The 13,346-nt window shown below is 50.7% G+C and overlaps 1 long non-coding RNA gene across 3 annotated transcripts; it reads right to left on the bottom strand.

Moving 5' to 3' along the window:
- Positions 1-5,632: 5,632 nt before the first annotated feature.
- LOC125435950 lies at positions 5,633-11,773 on the bottom strand. 3 transcript variants are annotated; one of them, XR_007244946.1, is made up of 4 exons: positions 11,599-11,773; positions 8,266-8,952; positions 6,127-6,229; positions 5,633-6,020 (listed from the first exon to the last, which is right to left on the bottom strand). It is a non-coding gene; the product is annotated as an uncharacterized LOC125435950 (long non-coding RNA). The 3 variants fall into 3 exon arrangements; XR_007244945.1 differs by lacking the exon at positions 11,599-11,773 and having other exon boundaries at positions 5,633-6,017; positions 8,266-10,571; XR_007244944.1 differs by lacking the exon at positions 11,599-11,773 and having other exon boundaries at positions 8,266-10,571.
- Between the last annotated feature and the right edge of the window lie 1,573 nt (positions 11,774-13,346).

Here is a 13,346-nt window from a genome sequence, read left to right on the forward strand (position 1 = left end):
TCATTGTATTGACGAAGGCTTTCATGGCCGGAATCACTGGGGTGTTGTCGTTTGTGGTCTGTAAGGCTGTGTTCTGGTAGCATTTTCTCTTGATGTTTTTGCTTGCATCTGTGGCTGGCATCTTCAGAGGATCTGATGGTAGTAAAGCAAGTGGAGTATATATATATATATCTGTGGAATGTCCAGGGTGAGAGAAAGACCCATTTGCCTGTTAATCCCGCCCAACACATGCAAATCAAACTTGTTAATTATACCCTTTACACCTGTTCAGGCAACTGGTATATATGTATATTCTCCACTTGCTTTATTACTATCAGATCCTCTGAAGATGCCAGCCACAGATGCAGGCGAAACGTCAGGAGAAAATGCTACTAGAACACGGCCATACAGACCGCAAACCACACAACACCCCAGGATTTCATTATTTTGTTGGCAAAGGCTTTCACAGCCAAATCAACTGGCAGTTGTGGGTTTTCCGGGCTGTGTGGCCGTGGTCTGGCAGCTTTTGGTCCTAACGTTTCGCCTGCATCTATGGCTGGCATTTTCAGAGGTCTGTCACGGTAAGATGTGTTTCTCTCCTGCCCTAGATGTGAGCAAAATGTTCGGAGCAAAAACCTGCCAGACCACGTCTACACACCCAGAAAACCCACAACGGGCCTGATTGCACTATGATTGGGCAGTCTGTATATTCTGCATGGTTCACAGGTTCTTTGTGTGTTTGCATGCAAAACGTAGGAACCAGTGTAGTTTTCGACACATCAAAGAGGCAGAGATGCTTGCTTCCCGATTTTGCCAGAAACCCACGAGTCAGGTCTAAAGTTTTTTAGGTGTCAGCAGCTACCAGGGATCCGGATTTTTGAACTTCACTGCATATATAGCTTGGCGTAGTAGGCTAAGGGGTTGCTGACAAGTGTATGTGTATTAAATGGTAGTGTGTCTTGTCGTGGCACAGAATAAAGCCTGTACTCTTTTGGTTGCCAACTTGCTATTTTCTCCCCAGCTGACTGGGCTAGAAACTGGGGGTGGTCTTAGTAATTCTGGGGAAAGCCCAGGAAGTCTGGGCCCCCAGAATCTCTGCCAGCCCCCCTCCACCCCCTCCCTGCTGGGCCAAGCAAAGAGTGGTTTTTGCCTCATGCATGGTGGGCTGGAGCCACGCCTTCCCCTGGAAGCCAACTGCCTGAGCCCTGCACGGGCCAGGTGCAAACCAGGGCAAGAGCCTCTTCTCCCCCGCCCCATCTTTGGAGGGGGTGGGGTTACAGGCAGTCGGTGTCCCCCCTCCAGCAGGGGCTCATGGTTACCTCTGTTGCCCATTGTCTTAGACCAGGGGTGTCCAACTCTGGCGCTTCAGACGTTCATGGACTACAATTCCCATCTAGCAGGGGCTGATGGGAATTGTAGTCCACGGACATCTGAAGAGCCATAGTTCCACACCCCTGGTCTAAGACCATCCCTGCTGGAAGCAAAAGCATTCCAAAATGGAAGGGGCTACAGGTGTCCTCTGGTGTGCGCTGGAGGGGTACCTCATCGACTGAGCTTTGCCAGCAATGTCATTGAGATAGACATACCAAGTTGCCTTTTTCTGTGGCCTTATTGCTGGGCCAAGAAAAGGGCCTCTCTAGAGAGGCTGGGTGGAAATGAGAGACAGACAGGAAAAGAGCTGGCTTTTCTAACCCTTTTCCCTCAGATATCTCCCCAGTACACGTGACTGAGGTAGACCCAGCAAGTTTGTGGCTGTCGTAAGATTCAAGTGTGATGTAAGACCGAGATAGGTTCCCAATGCAAAGTAGTCCAGCGTCAAGCCACAAATCTATGGAGAAAGGCAAGGAGAAAGTTCCAGAAAAAGAACTTTCTTTGGGGCTGCAGGAAGAAAGCATCACTGTAATATTTTACCCCAATAATGGTGCTTTACCTCAGAAAGTTGAAGCTGGCGTGATTAAAGTATTTGGCTTTTTTTTTTTTGGTGGGGGCAGGTTTTTCTTGTCCTATCCATATAATCCTCTGTGGTCAATCATGCTCTGCTAGTTAGGTGCAACGCTTCAAAAACCTATTTGACCGGTTTAACCGGAGAGAGCGGCAGAGCTATCTCGACAAATGGTTATGCCATGAAATAAGGATAGCTTTACCGTACCTCCTTCAGCTCTCAACAATTATTTCCCATCCTAAGGTACATAAAACCTACAACCTAGTGAATAAATGCCCTAAACCCCTATTTTCTGCATGTACACAATCAGTTATTCAACATGGACTGGGGGTTATTCTAAACCACAGGTGTCAAACTCGCGGCCCTCCAGATGTTATGGACTACAGTTCCCATCATCCCCTGCCAGCATCATGCCACAAATCTATGATTATGGTTTCTGACCCTTTTTCTTTCTCTCCTCAGGTTCTGGACTGGACTGGAGTGAATGTATTATAGCTGCCACTTCTGCCTGAAAGGTGAGTGGTTTTGCAAAGCGTTGGTTGTTCTGTGGGCGGGTGACAGGGAGGGTACCCGTTGGCTCCCAGGAAGAGAAAAGGAAAGGGAAACAAAGAGCATCTTCACCTCATGAGATTCCGGGGGGTTCTCTTCTCGAGTTGGTGCTGCATACGCCTAAAGGCAGAATTAACGCTTTGAGCACGTATGTAACAAAAGTCCAGCAGCTGGTTTTCTGAGGGACTTTGCTTAACCCTTTTCCTGCCCACACATTCTGCAGTTCAAGACCTCTTTCATGCTTCAAATGCTTGTATGTGAATAAACGTGCACTTTAGCATTTTACTAGGGAGGAGGCAGTAATTTGGAGCAGAGAAATGGTGGGCAGGAAATGGGTTCTACCTCTGCCTGAGATTTCTTGGTTCAAAATTCCCTTTCCCAAAGTTACTTTTCTCTAGGACAGTGATGGCGAACCTTTTTGAGATCGAGTGCCCAAATTGCAAACCAAACCCCACTGATTTATCACAAAGTGCCAACCCGGTAATTTAACCTGAATGCTGAGGTTTTAGTTTAGAAAAAAACGGTTGGCTCCCTCTCCTTCCGCCCCACCCACTCGAGCAGGGGTCAGCCTGCTCTAGCCTCCAGCAAGTCCCGCACACATCGCTCTGTGCCTCTCTAGCATCTCTGCCTAGTCTGTGCGCCCCCCCCCCTTGGGCAGCAACCACCTGGAGCACAGGCACCAGGCCGCCAGTTGAGTCCTCCCTGCTCACCGCGGTGTGCGCACGTTGTGCTCAATGGCCCAGGCCAGCCTAGATGTGTATGTGTGTGTGATTTTCTGCCCCCCACATGACGAACTCCGTGTGCGCGTGCCCACAGAGAGGTCTCCGAGTGCCACCTCTGGCACCCGTGCCATAGGTTCGCCATCACTGCTCTAGGAGAAGGGCGCATCAGACTTACACCACGCACCTGTGCATGTTCCACGTCACTCTATTGTAAAAGTTATTGATGTGTAATAGGAAAAAAAAACCCTCCCGATGAAGCCGATATATATTTTACAGAATTGCACACCAGCTTCAGGACAAAGTCTATCATATGAACTGGGACTGGTTTCATCGTTCTTTCCTTTGCCCTGGGAACGGCCGTTTTAAGAAGGGATGCCGGATGTCTAATGATGGAATTCTCAAGCCTTTCCCTGAGATCCTTTCAAGGAAACCATAAACTGGTTTTTGAAACAGCAGATATTCCTGAGTTCTAACTTGTGGAAATGTCCACAAAGAGTTTGAATGAGAAAAAAACGAGGCCCACCCAAATGAAATATGCATGGTAGGGTTACCAAGTTCCACGTGGAGCCCAGGGAGCTGCTAGAATTGCAGACAACAATGGCTGCTCTGGAAAGCATTATATCCTGGTCAGGTGTCTCCCCAAACCCTTCCCTTCCCCCAGTTTCCAGCCCCAAATCTCCAGGACTTTTACAACTCAGAGCTGGCAACTCCAACATCCCACTGCATGAAAATATCTGAGGCCTTAACGTTTAGAGGCGATTCAGGTCGTACTTGGGAGTGAGGCTGACTTTATGAATGAACTGGGCCTATCATAATGCTATACGGGCAGCCAAATCCAAAGTGCTCAGCAGCGGGACACAGTGCTGCTGCGGCGCTGCCCTGCTGCCTCCACCTTTCCAGAAGCGGGGGGGAGCAAAAAATGCAAAATAAATAAATAAAAATCCACCGCTGCTAGAAAGCCCTTTATAAGACTTACAGGATCTATGCCAGTGGTGGCGAACCTTTGGCACTCCAGATGTTATGGACTACAATTCCCATCAGACCCTACCAGCATGGCCAATTGGGGTTGATGGGAATTGTAGTCCATAACATCTGGAGTGCCAAAGATTTGCCACCACAGATCTATGCTAACCAACGGGTGGTATAAGTCTGAAGTCTGGGGCTCTGCTTCTGCTATGCCCCAGCCTCCCCCTCGCCAAACTGGTATCCGATTGGGAGCCCTATCTGGCCCACTGTGACCTGGACTTCCAGGTTTTCATTGGTGGGGCTGTCAGGGTTAAGTGCACCAGGAAGGGCAAATTTGCTGGGCCACACCATTCCTTCAAGCCCTTCGGCCCCCCCAGATGGGCCTGTAAAAGTCATAACAAAAGAAACAAGTGTGTTGGTTTTGGGACAGGGATAACTTTGGCATCAGGACTGCTGATATCTCTGGGGTGGGGGTGGGGGGGGCAAGTGCTTTGATACCAGAGCCTGGAAAGCCGATTACCAACTTGGGAAGATGTGTTGAGGCTTTGCAACCACGTCTTGTGTGTAGACAGGAATCAGATTCCTCTCGCGTGTATGGCTCTGAAACCGGAGTCCCACTGTTCCTTCTCTGGTACTCTCTTATCTGTTTTGAGTGGACGAGCGTTGACGACTCATAGCCATTGCAAAGTCTGAACCAAGCTGAGGGTGTTTAATTGTGGCTGTGCTACCCCAGAGGACCATTCCCCGTGCCCCGTGTGAGTGGCAGGATAATCGTAGTGAGATTGGAAGAAATTTTGAGCGCACACAACCTGTGGCAGGAAACATCTTGGATCTCTGACAACCCTGTCTTGCAATGGAATGACACCGGACTCGGAGAAATCTCTATGCCTTGTTCTTAGTTGCGCATCTGCAAAGTGGGAATGATAACATGTAGCTTTCTGAAAATGCATGCAAGAAGTTAGCCCCCGTATGCATTTGTGGAGTTGCTTGCGGTTTCGGTGGCAGCTGTTCCTATTGTTAAAGAGACAAGCCTTTTTTTTTGCAACTGAGTGGCAGTTTGGTGTGTCAGCAGTGCAAACTACAGCAAGAGAAACAGTAAGCAAGACTGGCGCTTTTCTCTTCCTGTGCACACTTGTCTCTTCTCTGCAGGCTGACCAGAGATTAGAAAACTTATATGGTTGATTTTGTGGCTGGCAATTCTCTCGCAGGTTTTCATGCTGTTGTTATGGTAAATAAAAAGAACGGGGACCAAGAACAGATCTTAGTGTAGGGGTACCGTCGGCCAGATATGTATACTGAGTTTCTAGAGAGTGGCAGAGGAAATTCGTTTTGTCTCCGACTTCCTTTTCTTCAGAGCTGGGAAGAATAGGTGAAACGTGTCTGTTGTCTCCGATTCTCTTGTATGCTCTTTGTTTCTCTTAACGGAGCCCATTGATTCTGCGATACTTTGAAATGAGTGACAGACTCCCGTTACTTTTTTTTGTCGAAATGGCCTTTATTGTTCTGTCGGACACTTTGCGCGCGTGAAGCAACAACCGTGCCATTTCCATTGTTGGCGACGCAGATTGCCGCAGCAAAATCTCCCGGCGCTCCCGACACTTGGTCCGGCTGTTTGCTCCGCGAGAGGGAAGTGGGGAAATTCAGGTTGGTTCCTCCCCACGAGGAAGGATTGTTCTCCGAAGGCAGCCGAGCTTGTTGCTCGTGGGTGAGATGGAGCACACTAGACCGTGCCAGATGTTCCCCTAATTGCTGAAGCCTTACCCCCAAGTGTTCCTTCTGCAGGAAAACCTCAGTGTGCATTGCTGCCGTTCTTCCACCACAGCGATCTTTTTCAAAATCTCAACTTCCTACCTTCCATTCTGCTGGAGGAAGGGAAATTGAGGGTAAAAAAACCTTTGTAGGTATCCTCCCCTATCCCATAAAGGAAGATAAAGGGGAAAATAACCAAACCCCCCCCCCTGCACTCACTGAAGTCACCTCCTGTGAGTGTTCAGCTGCAACAAAGGAATACCCTCTTGTGTTCTTCTTTCCTTGTTTGCTTTGATTTCTTCTTTTAATTTGATTTTACTTTCTGGAAGAGAAGAGCCATTTTTGAATTAAATTTCCCTCTTCCAAAAAAAAAAATACCGTCCCCTTCCAGAACTTCTTTCCAGATTTTTCCCACTCTGGTTCCCAAATCAGCAAACACCATTCAAAACACGAAGAGGAATGGATAAGACTGTAATGAGGTTTGGAATGCCCAGTTTGAATGAAAATATTCATTGCCGATTTCTTAGTTTTCCCTTTTCAAATAGGTCATTAACCGCACTGTTACATCACTTTTTTGAATGATAATTTCTGTCATACAAAGATAAACATTGGTCCTTTACACCTCTGTACCTTAAAAAAAATAGGCCCAGCTTGTAATGTGGATTCTAGATTAATATTACTTATTTTGGAATGCTTAAAAACAGACATGAGATAGTGATGGGATATGTTAAGTTTCCAGCAATTTTGAATTCTAAAGGAAAAAAGGAAGTCTCATAATGTGTACCAAAAATGTACTAGCTACATATGTATGTGTGCTTAGCGAGGATTCTTGTCTCTCTTTATCTGCCAGGAATACAGAACTTGGGGATTCTGTGTTTAAATAATTCAGAAACCAAATAAAACGTTTTGAGGCAGGAAATAAAATATTTCCTGCATGGAGTTCCGCACGGTTTTTAGCCCAAAACGTTTTGTTTCCTGCCTCAAAACGTTTTATTTGCACGCTGTTCCCTAGCAATTCTGCTTTGAAAAGGTTTTGAACAGGTTTTCATTTGCTGTGTAGTCTCTTTACAGTGTTTCCCACACCTTTCCGCAGGCTCCAGATTTCCTCATGGGCGCCATTTTCCGAGCTTGCACCAGCCCTTTCTGTTTAAAAATTTTTTTTGGGGGGAGGTCGTGTCTACATAGCTACTTAGACAGGACCCCTAGAACAGTGGTTCTCAACCTTCCTAATGCTGCGACCCTTTAATACAGTTCCTCATGTTGTGGTGACCCCCAACCATAAAATTATTTGTGTCTCGGTTCCTAAGACCATCGGAAATATGTGTTTTCTGATGGTCTTAGGCGACCCCTGTGAAAGGGTCGTTCGACCCCCAAAGGGGTTGCGACCCACAGGTTTAGAACCGCTGCCCTATGCAGGGGTCTTCAAACTACGGCCCTCCAGATGTTCATGGACTACAATTCCCATCAGTCCCTGCCAGCATGGCCAAGTGGTAGGGCTCATGGGAATTGTAGTCAATGAACATCTGGAGGGCCATAGTTTGAAGACCCTTGCCCTAGAGGATAGCAGCAGGAGGTTTTGAAGCTTCTAACAATGAATCTCAAAAGTACACAAAAACAAAAAACAGAACGACAAACAAATGGCAGCGAGGAAACATTTTCAAGGTGGCGAGTGCGAACAAACAGGGTTTTTTTGGAAAACATTTCCAAAGTGTTTTCAGGGGCTTCTGTAAAGCAGGCCAGTGAATTGTTGCTTGGGAGAACAGAGGAACATGTGAAAGATACAATCCGTGCTCGTACGTCTGCATGATCTTTCTATGGGGAGAAATTGTAGGCAGGACAGAAAGAAAACTTGTTAAATTTACCCAAGTAGACCCTGGAGAGTTGGTTTCAGATAGCAATCATTATTGAGACAAAATTTAAAATTGTGAGACAACATGCAGAAAAAGGTCCACTATTCCATTTTTTTTTTTACTGTCAAAGCTGTGAGTGGGAACTCACAAACCGCTGGATTGTGTAACTGAGTTTTTCTGCATCTTGGCCTATTTGGATAACACTTCTGTTTACCCTACATTCTACAACTTGGGGTGCTGTGTGGTTTCTGGGCTGTGTGGCTGTGTTCTAGCAGCATTCTCTCCTGACGTTTCGCAGATGCAGGAGAAAAGTCAGGAGAGAATGCTGCTAGAACACGGCCACACAGCCCAGAAACCACACAGAACCCCAGTGATTCCGGCCGTGAAAGCCTTCGACAATAGATTCTACAATCTGTTTTCACCCCCAATCTATCTACCCTTTCCCTCGACTTTTAACAGCGGCAAATCTGGAGATTATTTACGACGCTCAATTTGATTTCTTTCTCACCCAGTTCTCAAGAATCTGGGAACAACTTAACGGCACAAAAATAAATCCTACTAGAAATCGTTCCCCTTCCCCTCGCTGAAAGGGGTGTGGACGGGAAAAGACACGTCAGGGTTATCCCACTGTAACGGGCCGCACGGTTCTGGTATTTCGGTTGGGACAAGGAAGCCGAACCAGCCCTTGGGGTTGGCTGTGCAACGAAGGTCGAAGGTCGTTTGCCGCCGAGAACACCCTCTGATCTGCAAAGCATCACAGTTGAATGCGGAGAACGTAGGTGAAAAAGTGGGACAGAGTCGTTATCAAACTCAGAGGTGGGGGGGACGCAAGAGCCGGTTCGTGCTTCTCTTGTGGCAAAGGCCCCCCTGACACCTTTTTCTTGGCGCTTGTTTGATGGGCGGGCTGGCAGTGGCTTCGGCCTCCCTTTTCAGCCTTGGCTCATGATTAGCAGCGGCTGACCTTCCTTTTTCACCCAGCGCTGAAACGCAGGCCGCACCTACGTAACCCCCTTTCAGCAGCTTCCCGTCGGGAAGAGGATTTCTTCGGGCAAGATCAAACCCTCGCCTCAAACTAGTCGTCAAGGCCCAGGTTGGCTTTTGTTAGAATCTCGGGGAAACATCGACCAGGACGGGCTCGGCGGTTGGTGCGCACGCCGTGTGTTTGTGTGTGCCACACGTTTCATCTTGCGGTGACCTAGAGATAGGGGAAGAAGGAGAGAGAGAGAGGCAGGAAGAGAGCTGCGAAACAACACACCGACACCCCCACTTCAACGCGTGCAGCGGTTAATTCCTGACCTCCACACCGTGTGCGCGACGGAATCAAATAATTTCACTCTTTCTATCCCATCAGCACCGGGGTTCCCCCCTCCCCCCTCATTTCCTTTCCTCCTCTGCCCCATACATATTCATCCACTTGTCCTGTATTGTGCCATATGCATCCTATTCTTTTGCCTCTCACCCATACATTTCCATCCCATTCTCTGTCCATGCATGGTCCCTTTTGTGCCTTTCCCATATTGTCTGTCTCTCTTCCACTCATGCTATTTCCACACACACACACACCCCAGCCCCATACAGTTCTGCCTGTGCCCTCTATCTGTGCCCCCCCCCTTCCTGATTCCAGGGCTGTTGCCAACGGGATACACAAACAGAAAGATAATGGCATCCGCTGTTGATCTTCGGTTGGCCCACTTGTTTGCAATGCTTCTGAATTGGGGACTAGGAAGATCATAACAGAAAGCCAGAGAGGATCCAGATGTATGTAGGGGGTGGGGGCTGATGGCAGGCATATCTGGCTGTATGGGGTGGGTGGGGGGAATATAGGCTGTGGGCTGGATTCAGGCCCTCGGGGTGGGCCGTTCCTGCAACTCACACAGGACTTGTCCCAACTGCGGTTGCTGTCCGGGCTGATTTGGAAGACACACCATACCAGAAGTATTGTTGGTGGTGATGGGGAACCCTTCTAACCAAAGGGTGGCTGGGTGTTCTCCCCCACAGAGTTGAACGCTTTTTCCTGGTGTGGCTGCCTGCTTTGGTTTCCCTTCCGGTAAACCGGTTTGGCAGGCTAGCGCCTTTTCCAGAACCCGGCCAAATCTATCTTGTTTTTTAAATGCGCTTCAGTGGCCCCAAACAAGGTGTGCGTCCATAAAGTGAGGCAAACCCTCTCGGGAAATCACGGTCAACACACTCAGAAAATCCGGTATGTCTCCGGTCACGTCTTGGGTCAGCCTGGCGGGTCCCGGGTTTGGAATCGGCCCTAGTGGGTTGGTCCTTTTTATCCAGCTTGACACGAAAGCGGGGAGCAAGGGGGGGGGGCGCACAAACAAGTGAGCAACCTCCTCACCCAGGATACCCCCCCCCCATCCCTCACAAACACATCTGAATGCCTGTGCATTTTTTTTTAAAAGGTGCCCAGCCGATCATTGGGCCGGGCAGGAGACCTGGGCGGGGAGAAAGAGTGGCAGACAGACAGGCAGACAGGACGTGATCTTGCTCCAGTGGAAGTGAGATCTCTAGATTACAGAGCTTAAGGATCACTTTCTCTCCTGTTTCTCTGACACCCCCCCCCCCAAGCCAGAGCGAGAAGGCAACAAACCTTGGAGGAAGGTCGCTGAGTTATTGCACAAATGCTCCGGACCCTAATTATGTATCCCGTGGGCTGCTTGTAAGGGGGGGGGGGCGGACAGGGACGGAAAGGTCCCCCCTTTATTGTAACAGCGCTGTGCAGTAATTGTGGGTGTAAATCTCTTGACTTCTAATAAGAAAGGTTGCAAAGGTCTGCGATCCGGGAAGGTGTTTTGTTTTGCGGGGGGGGGGGGAAAGTCTGAGATGAGGCAGGGGTTTATTTTTAATGGGGGGGGGGGTTGTAGAAAACGTCAGGCGCGGGGCATCCTGTTCAGGTTTTCCAGTGAATGGTCGGTAAGGGAATATTTCCTACTTTGGAGGGGGGGGGGGTTTGTCAATAATTAATTTATCCCCCCTTTTCTCTTTCTCTCTCCCCCCCCCTTTCAACACTCACACTAAAGCTTGTACCTAAGGAGTAATTGCTTTTGTCTGGGTGGACTCTACTTGTGCAAAGGGGGGGTGGGGTGGGCGAAAAGGGGGGGTGTTGGGAACGGAGCCCCCGCGGGGGGGATCGCGAGGGACGGCAGGTCGCTTGCACGGATGTCATCTGTCAAAGCAGGGTGGTTGGAAGGAGAGAGGGCGGCGGAAGGCAAAACGGGGGGGGGGGAGAAAGAGATAAGGGAGAAGACAATAAAGTGGGAATCGGAGGCGGCGTGCGTGTGTTGTGTGTGTGTGTGTGTGTGATGGGAAAGTGGGGGGGGGGAGAAAGAAGCAATCCGGACGGAGCGAAGGGGGGGGGCAGGGGATCTAGCGAAAGGGGGCGACACACAGCCGCACACAGGCCAGGGGGAGGCTAGGCCGGCGGGTGCCCCCCCCCCTCCCTCCCTCTCTCGCTCGCACCTTCTCGCAAACCGGAGGGGAGAGCGCCTTAAAACCATGCCCCGGTGAGCAAACTCTGTGCCAGCCGCGGGGGCCGCAGACACGCATCCCCCCCCTTCCCCGACCCGTGCACGCACGCACGTGTGGAAGTGCACCAGCCGGGGGTGCGCCTGCTTGCGGGGTGGGGTGGGGTGGGGGGGTGCTGTTGGAGAGAGTAGCACCCCATCCGGTTCCCCGCTCCAGCCACCCCCCCCACCCGGACTGTCATTCTGGTCACCTGCCCAGGCGTGGGTCTCTCTCCCCCCCCCCCAGCCCCGTCCCCTCTCCACCCCCCTCCCCTCCCCGGTATCCCTATTATATTTTTCCCCTCCGTGGGGTTATGCGGAGTGTCACTCACAGGTCCCCGACATGTTCATCCCGCTGCCGGTGCCCTTGGTCTTGCAAAGGTCCGCAGGAGGCCCCGAGCTCGGATGGCGCCTCAAACCGCCGCTCGCCCTGCGCTCCGCACACGGTAAGGGGGTGGGGGGGTGGGGTGGGGGGGCAGGCTCCGGCGGGCGGGGGGGAGGTTGGCAGGGACAGGCCGGCCGGAGCTTTGCAGCCCGGGCAGGCAGGCAGGCAAGCAGGCAGGCCGGCCGGGCAAGGCGATCGGCGAGCGGACGGGGGGAACGAGGCAGAGGGAAAGCAGGGCGCCGGGCGAGCGGGGTTTTTATTCATGCGGTATTGATCCGGAGTGTCACTGCTCCGTATCGAACCTCCGGCGCCGGCATCCTGCGGTCGATAGGCGGAGGGGGTGGGGGGCGGTGGGGGCGGTGGAAGCGGGGAAAAGAGAGAGCCGCGCGGGAGGAAAGAGACAAGCAGACGGGGAAGGAGGAGAGGGGCTCCCCTCTCTCTGCCCCCCCCTCCCGTGCACTTTTTTGGGGTGTGTGTGTGAACATTCGTGTCCCCCCCTTTCACAGTGCGTTTTTTTTGGGGGGGGGGGTCAGCATCTTGGAACTGTCAGCCTCGCCCCTTTGAAAGTTTCTGGGTTGTTGGGGTGAGGTGGGTGGGTGATAGGGTGGGAGGGGCTGGCCCATAAGAGACTGAGGAGGGGGAAGCTGCGCGCGGGGGGGGGGGGGGGGAATCACCTGTGGGATTTTGGGACTCTCTGCCCTCCAAGACGCCCCCCCCCGCTTGCCCCCTCCCACCCACCCTGTTTTAAGTGATTAGCCATCTCCATCTTTTTTCCCTCCTTGCTGCACTTGCTTGTTCTCCGCCCCCTCCCTCAGGATCCTGTTTTTTAATTCCACATTTTCCCCTGATCCTGTTTTACCCAGTTTCAGAGTACCCCCTCCACTTCCCCACTGCCAATAATTTATGGGTAGATTTCAGATGGCATCACAGACATCCCCCCCCCCCAAAAATTATCCCAACAATAATCTCAGGTTTGAGTTTTAGCAGATCCTTCCCTGTCTGTGCCCCCACCCCCCAGTGACACCTGAACACCATTCTGGCCCGGGGAATGGCCAAGAGGAGTCCCTGGAAGGAGAAATGAAATACTTGTACCACCTCTGTGTTTAGGAGACTTGTACTGCCTCAATCTTTGGGGTCTTATTTTTGGGGGCTCTCCCCCCCCTCCCCGCCTTAAGAATTTGTTTCCCAATATGGTTGTTCACTTTTAGAATATAAAAGTCCCCCTGCATTCGGTCTGCCCTCTCTCCCTGTGTGTTGGATGTCCACCCCCCCACAAGTTATCTTTGACTGCATCCTAAGAATCAAGAATTACAGCTCTCAGCTGCTAAGGGTTGAACACTGAGATTTCTGATTATTGTTTTTTTTTGGGGGGAGGGGGGTAATCGGCGCAGTTGCGTCTAGTGGTTAGAGCCAGAAGAGAATCCGCTTGTGTGTCTCCGAGTCTGCTAAAGCCAGTGGAGAGTTTTTCTAGGTGACCTTGGGGGGAAATTCCTTTTCCCTGGAAAATATCCTTGTGTGCTGTACGGGGCTGGGACAACCGCAGAACGGGACTCATGTTGAGGAAATGGATTGTTAGTTACCAACAAAAAAGAGAGGAAATTTTTGATCTCATTTTCTCCTCCCCCCCCCCCCCAGGAAGTAGTATGGGGACGCAGGCATTTCTTTTACTCTGAGCCTCGCCAAACTCTGTGAGCC

This window comes from Sphaerodactylus townsendi, linkage group LG06, assembly GCF_021028975.2.
Source record: "Sphaerodactylus townsendi isolate TG3544 linkage group LG06, MPM_Stown_v2.3, whole genome shotgun sequence".
Classification (NCBI taxonomy): Eukaryota; Metazoa; Chordata; class Lepidosauria; order Squamata; family Sphaerodactylidae; genus Sphaerodactylus; species Sphaerodactylus townsendi.